This window comes from Bos grunniens, chromosome X (genome assembly GCF_055505025.1).
Source record: "Bos grunniens cultivar Pamir isolate PY7600 chromosome X, Bosgru_T2T1.0, whole genome shotgun sequence".
In the NCBI taxonomy this organism is placed as follows: domain Eukaryota; kingdom Metazoa; phylum Chordata; class Mammalia; order Artiodactyla; family Bovidae; genus Bos; species Bos grunniens.
Genome location: NC_141194.1, coordinates 90341047 through 90346798, shown reverse-complemented (window position 1 = coordinate 90346798; position 5752 = coordinate 90341047). Strand labels below are relative to the sequence as shown.

The window sequence follows — 5752 nt, the reverse complement described above, 5'->3', positions numbered from 1 at the left end:
AATACTGGAGTGGGTTGCCAGGCCCTCTTCCAGGGGATCTTTCTGACCCAGGGATCGAACCTGCCATTCCTGCAACTCCTGCATTGTAGGCAGATTCTTTACCGCTGAGCCGCCTGGGAAGCACACACTGCTCTTTATTGGTTGCAAATCCAATGGACGGAGGAGCCTGGGCTGCAGTCCATGGGATCCCTAAGAGTTGGACACGACTGAGCGACTTCACTTTCACTTTTCACTTTCATGCACTGGAGAAGGAAACGGCAACCCACTCCAGTGTTCTTGCCTGGAGAATCCCAGGGATGGGGGAGCCTGGTGGGCTGCCGTCTGTGGGGTCGCACAGAGTTGGACACGACTGAAGCATCTTAGCAGCAGTAGCAGCAGCAGCATACCCCATATAAAAATCCCTGGATGATACCTAAATATAGGTGGGAGAATGAAAATGAAAAAGGCCAATGAAACTTTTAGGGATAGAATTTTGACCATAAAGATCCTTAAAATCGCTGACTGAGAAACCACAAATAGAAATAACCGTTTAGAAAAGTGACGAGTTGCAATACGTTAAGAAAATAGTACACGGTTTTCCATCGAACAAATGGCACAACCAACTGTTATTGAAGCAAACTTGATGAGGTTTTTAACGTTTTCCTTTGGATGGAAATGTTTTAAAGATGGAAAGTAGGGCATACGTAAAGAACCCAGAGTGGATGGACGTGGCTCTTTATCACTACAGGTCTTTTCCCTTCGAGTGGTTCTGATAAGAGTCTTTGGTTTGCGATGCTGCGGTGGTCATGAGGCAGTTCATCTGCGGGTGTTGTATCTGATGACCGACTTGGTGGCCTCGGACACTGCGTGCTTGCCGATCTCCCCAGGCAAGAGAAGACGCACGGCTCTCTGGATCTCTCCACTCGTGATGGTGCAGTGCTTGCTGGAGTGGGCCAGGCTCCCGGCCTCTTCGGCGATCTGCTCAAACATATGCTTCACGAACGAATCCATGACGTTCATGGCCTCGTGAGAGAGACTCAGGCCTGTGTGCACTTGCTTCAGCACCCTGCGGAAATAGGTGGCGAAGCTTGCAAAGTTGTCCTGATGGCAGCGGCGGCGGTGGCGGCGGCCCTTAGCTGTCTTCCGTTTCGCCTTCTTTGGCTTAGCATCATAGGGCTCCGGTTCGGAGGGCTCCGATTCTGAGGTCTCTGTTTCAGAGGGCTCCGTTTTGGAGGTTCCGGCTTCGTTGGTGCCAGGGTTTTCCTCAGAGTTGTCAGAGGATGGTTGAGCCATGTCGGAGCCACCAGTCCCCACTACTCAGAGGAAAGGACATGCGGGGGTTGAAGGCAGTTTGCGGAGTTTATAAGCCCTGCTCTCTCTGAAGTCACAAACACTGTCCATATCTGATTGGATAAAATGCAAGACAGGAGGCCTGTTACTATGGCAGCCCATGTCACGTGACACTGGATGCTCCACCCCCAACTCCCACCGCCCCTCCCCCAAGTTTAACCACACAGTCAGTCAAACTCAGTGGTATCTTTAAACTTTGGGTGACTTCCACCAGAAAAATCTTTGAACACTGCCTCATGAAGGAGACAGTCATCTATTCACCTCAGCTGATTTATGTCTACTATTGATGCATGAGAAGTTTCAAAGATGTCACCAAAGCCATCTAAGTCGAAAACTGTAATAATCAGTTAGAGCTTCCTGAAAGAGTCTGACTGACCTCCATAACTCAAACTCTTTCAGACATCAGAGTGACTCAGGTCACTTGGTAGACATTTTACTCCAACACAGAATCTTTTCCTTCTGATTGACCTACAGTCCCATGAGCAGAAACTCCTGACTTCCTCAGCAGAGTGCTCCTGAAAATCATAGCAATTAGTTGACCAGCTATTATCTCCAAAACTTATCAGAGCCAATGATCACTATGAAGAGAATGACAAAATCCCATTTGCCAAATACAGAACACAAACGGAAATAGGAATACTTACTAAGAATATTTAACATTTTGCAAATTTTAAATTGTTTTCTTAAACATTATTTAGGTCCCCCAAATACCACGCAATCTGGAATTGATTAATGATTTATAGTGGTTATTTCTCAAAAAATGATCACTCTTATTGCTGAAAAACCACCAGAGTGAGAGAAAAAGAATAAAAAGAGAGAGAGATAAAACAGCTAGGAATAAACGTACCTAAGGTGGTGAAAGACCTGTTCTTAGAAAGAATAAGATCCTGATCAAAGAAATTGAAGCTAATACAAACAGAGGAAAAGGCCTACCTTGTTTATGGATTGGAAGAATTGATATTCTTTAAAAAACCATGCTATCAAAGGCAATCCACATATTCAATGCAATTCCTATGAAAATACCAGGGCATTTTCCACAGAACTAAAACAAACAAATTTAAATTTTGTATGGAAAGATGAAAGACCCTGAAATGCCAAAACAATCTTAAGGAAGAAGGCCAGAACTAGAGGAATCAGGTTCCCTGATTTCAGACTATAACAGAAAACTACAGTAATCCAATCAGTGTAATACTGGCACAAAAATAGACACATGGATCCGTAGAACAGGAGAGCCCAGAAGTCAACCTATGGGCTTGTGGTCAATTCAGTTCAGTTCAGTCTCTCAGTCATGTGTGACCCCATGGACTACAGCATGCCAGGCTTGCCTGTCCATCACCAACTCTCAGAACTTACTCAAACTCATGTCCATCAAGTCGGTGATGCCATCCAACCATTTCATCCTCTGTCGTCCCTTTCTCTCCTGCCTTCAATCTTTCCCAGCACCAGGGTCTTTTCCAAGGAGTCAGTTCTTCACATCATGTCAAAAGTATTGGAGTTTCAGCTTCAGCATCAGTCCTTCCAATGAATATTCAGGACTGATTTCCTTTAGGATTGACTGGATATCCTTGCAGTCCATGATCAATTAATCTACAATTTAAAAAGGCAAGAATGTACAAATGGAGAGAAAACAGTCTCTTCAATAAGTGGTGCTTGGATAACTGGATAACTACATTCAATAAAGTAAAATTAGAACATTCTCTAGCAGCATATACAAAAATAAACTTAAAATTGACTAAAGACCTAAATATAATACATATATTGTATTTTAAGAATCCATTAGATATTTTAATGAGCTGTGTTTCTTTCACATTTGTAAATTCAGAAATTAAATGAACACATCAGTTATACGAAAAAAAAAAAAAAACACTGAAAATAACCACAATTGCGTTTTGAGGGGATAACTGAGACCTCAAAAGTCTCTGATACACAGGAAATCTAGGATGGAGTTGGGAAAAACAGAGTTTGATGTTGAAGATTGGAAGGAGGAGGAACACTAGTAATTATTCACTTCAGTTGATGATTGAGGAAATAAGAGAGCCCAGTGAGCAATCACCTTGCAATGTTGTGGTTCACTGTAAAAGCGAAATAAGGGAAATGGCTTCATGGCTTAAATAACAATTGCCGGTCTCAACTCACAAATGACGGTGTTGATAGGATAGGCATACTCCATTCAGAAACCTTCTCAACAGTACCACTGTTTATGGATTCACATAAAAAAAGGACTCCGACACAGCATAGAAGTTACATGCAACAGAAAATTCAGGGAAAAAAAAAACCATTTCACACTTCCTAGAATCACAAGTTTCTACCCTAACTCGTTCAGATGATCTAATGTCATTCTTTTTCAGCCCTCATTCTTTTGTTTTTGAAGTGGAAAACCTTCATGATTTGCAACTTAACATTATAGGGATGGTGAGAGCATTCATCCAGTCAGAGAAGCTAAAAAGTTCATGTTGACTCCATGTCACCCAAGGAGGGACTCAAACTGGTAGCCACAGTCACTGAACCACTCTACAGTGAGGTTTTCCTGACTGAACCAATAACTGTCTTCCTGGGGTGTTCAGGTCTGGTGACAGCAGGCAACAAGTTTGATTATTTATCTACTTTGACAGTAGGGTAACAAGCACGATTATCTACTTTATAGTTGGTCTTATAAAACTAATCAAGGTCATTTATATATAAGTATTAGGAAATGGCCTGGTAGTAAAGAATCCACCACAATGCAGGAGACCTAGGTTTAATCCCTGGGTCTGGAAGATTCCCTGGAGTAGGAAATGGAAACCCCCTCCGGTATTCTTGACTGGAAAATTCCATGGACAGAGGAGCCTGGTAGGCTACAATCCATGGAGTCACAAAGAGTCGAACGTGACTGAGCGATTAACACTTTCAACTCTTTCTCAAGTATTCTAGAGCTCCTGTACAAAATGCTAGTGATTAGGTCACTAAAACAACATTCATTTACTGTCTCATACTTGTGGAGGTTCTAAGTCCAAATCAAGGTTTCATCTGAGTTGATCTTATGCAAGGTGTGAAGCCTCTCCTTGGCCTGCAGATAACCAAAATCCCCCTATACCTGTCCACATTTTCTTTCCTATGTGTATGTGTCTTATGTCTGATTTTCCCTTATTATATGGATATAACTCATTTAGATTAAGACCTACTCTAATGAACATATTTGAACTTGTTTACTTGGTAAATACTCATCTCCAAATATGATCACATACCAATATGAGTGTTTATGGCATAGATACATTAACCTTAGAGGCACAAATTCAACCCATAGGAGATATGTATTTTGAACTAAACATGGGAGTATTTCCTGCCTCTTCCATCTTATAAGAGAACACTGGTGACCACTTATGAGAAACAAGGTGGCCCCACCACAGTCATTTTCACAATTCTGTGAATGTTTAGTAATTTCATTTTAGTATTTTATTTCTTTTTCTCTCTGTGAGCGAGAAGATAGTGTGTCATTTTCAATTGTTACAAAGGATTCTGTACACCTACCGTTGTAATTATTTCCTATTGGGTAGGATATAAGAGGAGAAGGCAATGGCACCCCACTCCAGTACTCTTGCCTGGGAAATCTCATGGACGGAGGAGCTGGTAGGCTGCAGTCCATGGGTCGCGAAGAGTCAGACACGACTGAGCGGCTTCACTTTCACTTTTCACTTTCATGCACTGGAGAAGGAAATGGCAACCCGCTCCAGGATTCTTGCCTGGAGAATCCCAGGGACAGAGGAGCCTAGTGGGCTGCCGTCTGTGGGGTCGCACAGAGTCGGACACGCCTGACGCGACTTAGCAGCAGCAGTAGCAGGATATAAGAACCTGTAAATACACCACTCTCAGCCAAACATTGACATGAAATTCTGATACTCCACGAAATCCAACTTTTCCTGAGCCCTTCAGGAAAAGGACAGGGCTGTACATGACAGAAAAAACAAAAAGCTTTCTTTAAACTGGCAGAACCTCATGAGATAAAGAAAAAGAATTTAGGTCCTGTGGCAAGATACTAGAGAGAGCCTCCCTGAGTAGCACAGGTATGAAGTGGACAGTGCCTTTTCAAGAATGGGCAATGAAGGTCTGTATCTTTTGGTCCAATATAGAAGAACTCTGATGGGCTGTTATACCTCCAGGGCTCTCTTTGGTCACTGCAGTAAATATTTAGGAAACGTGAGTCCAATTATCAAGAATATTATTTAGCATTTTGTGGAAAAGTAGAGAAATCTTAGGAGAGAACTTTTAAAAAAGAATATGATTCCCAAGGAGACCAGGAAATTCTTCCACCAAAGCAATGGGAAGAAAATATCTCTAGGTGGAACCTTGAGATGATTGTAGACAACCTGAATGTAATTTTGGAAATGAAAAGCTCATTTCAGAGCCATTGCATTTTTGAAAAGAGAACTGTGGACCCATGGGAAAA

The 5752-nt window shown here is 42.2% G+C and overlaps 1 pseudogene across 1 annotated transcript; it reads right to left on the bottom strand.

Annotated features, from left to right (window-relative positions):
• Nucleotides 1-574: 574 nt before the first annotated feature.
• LOC147340890 (histone H2B pseudogene) lies at nt 575-1314 on the bottom strand (annotated as a pseudogene). Its single transcript, XR_015158618.1, has one exon. The product of XR_015158618.1 is annotated as a histone H2B pseudogene (transcript).
• Between the last annotated feature and the right edge of the window lie 4438 nt (nt 1315-5752).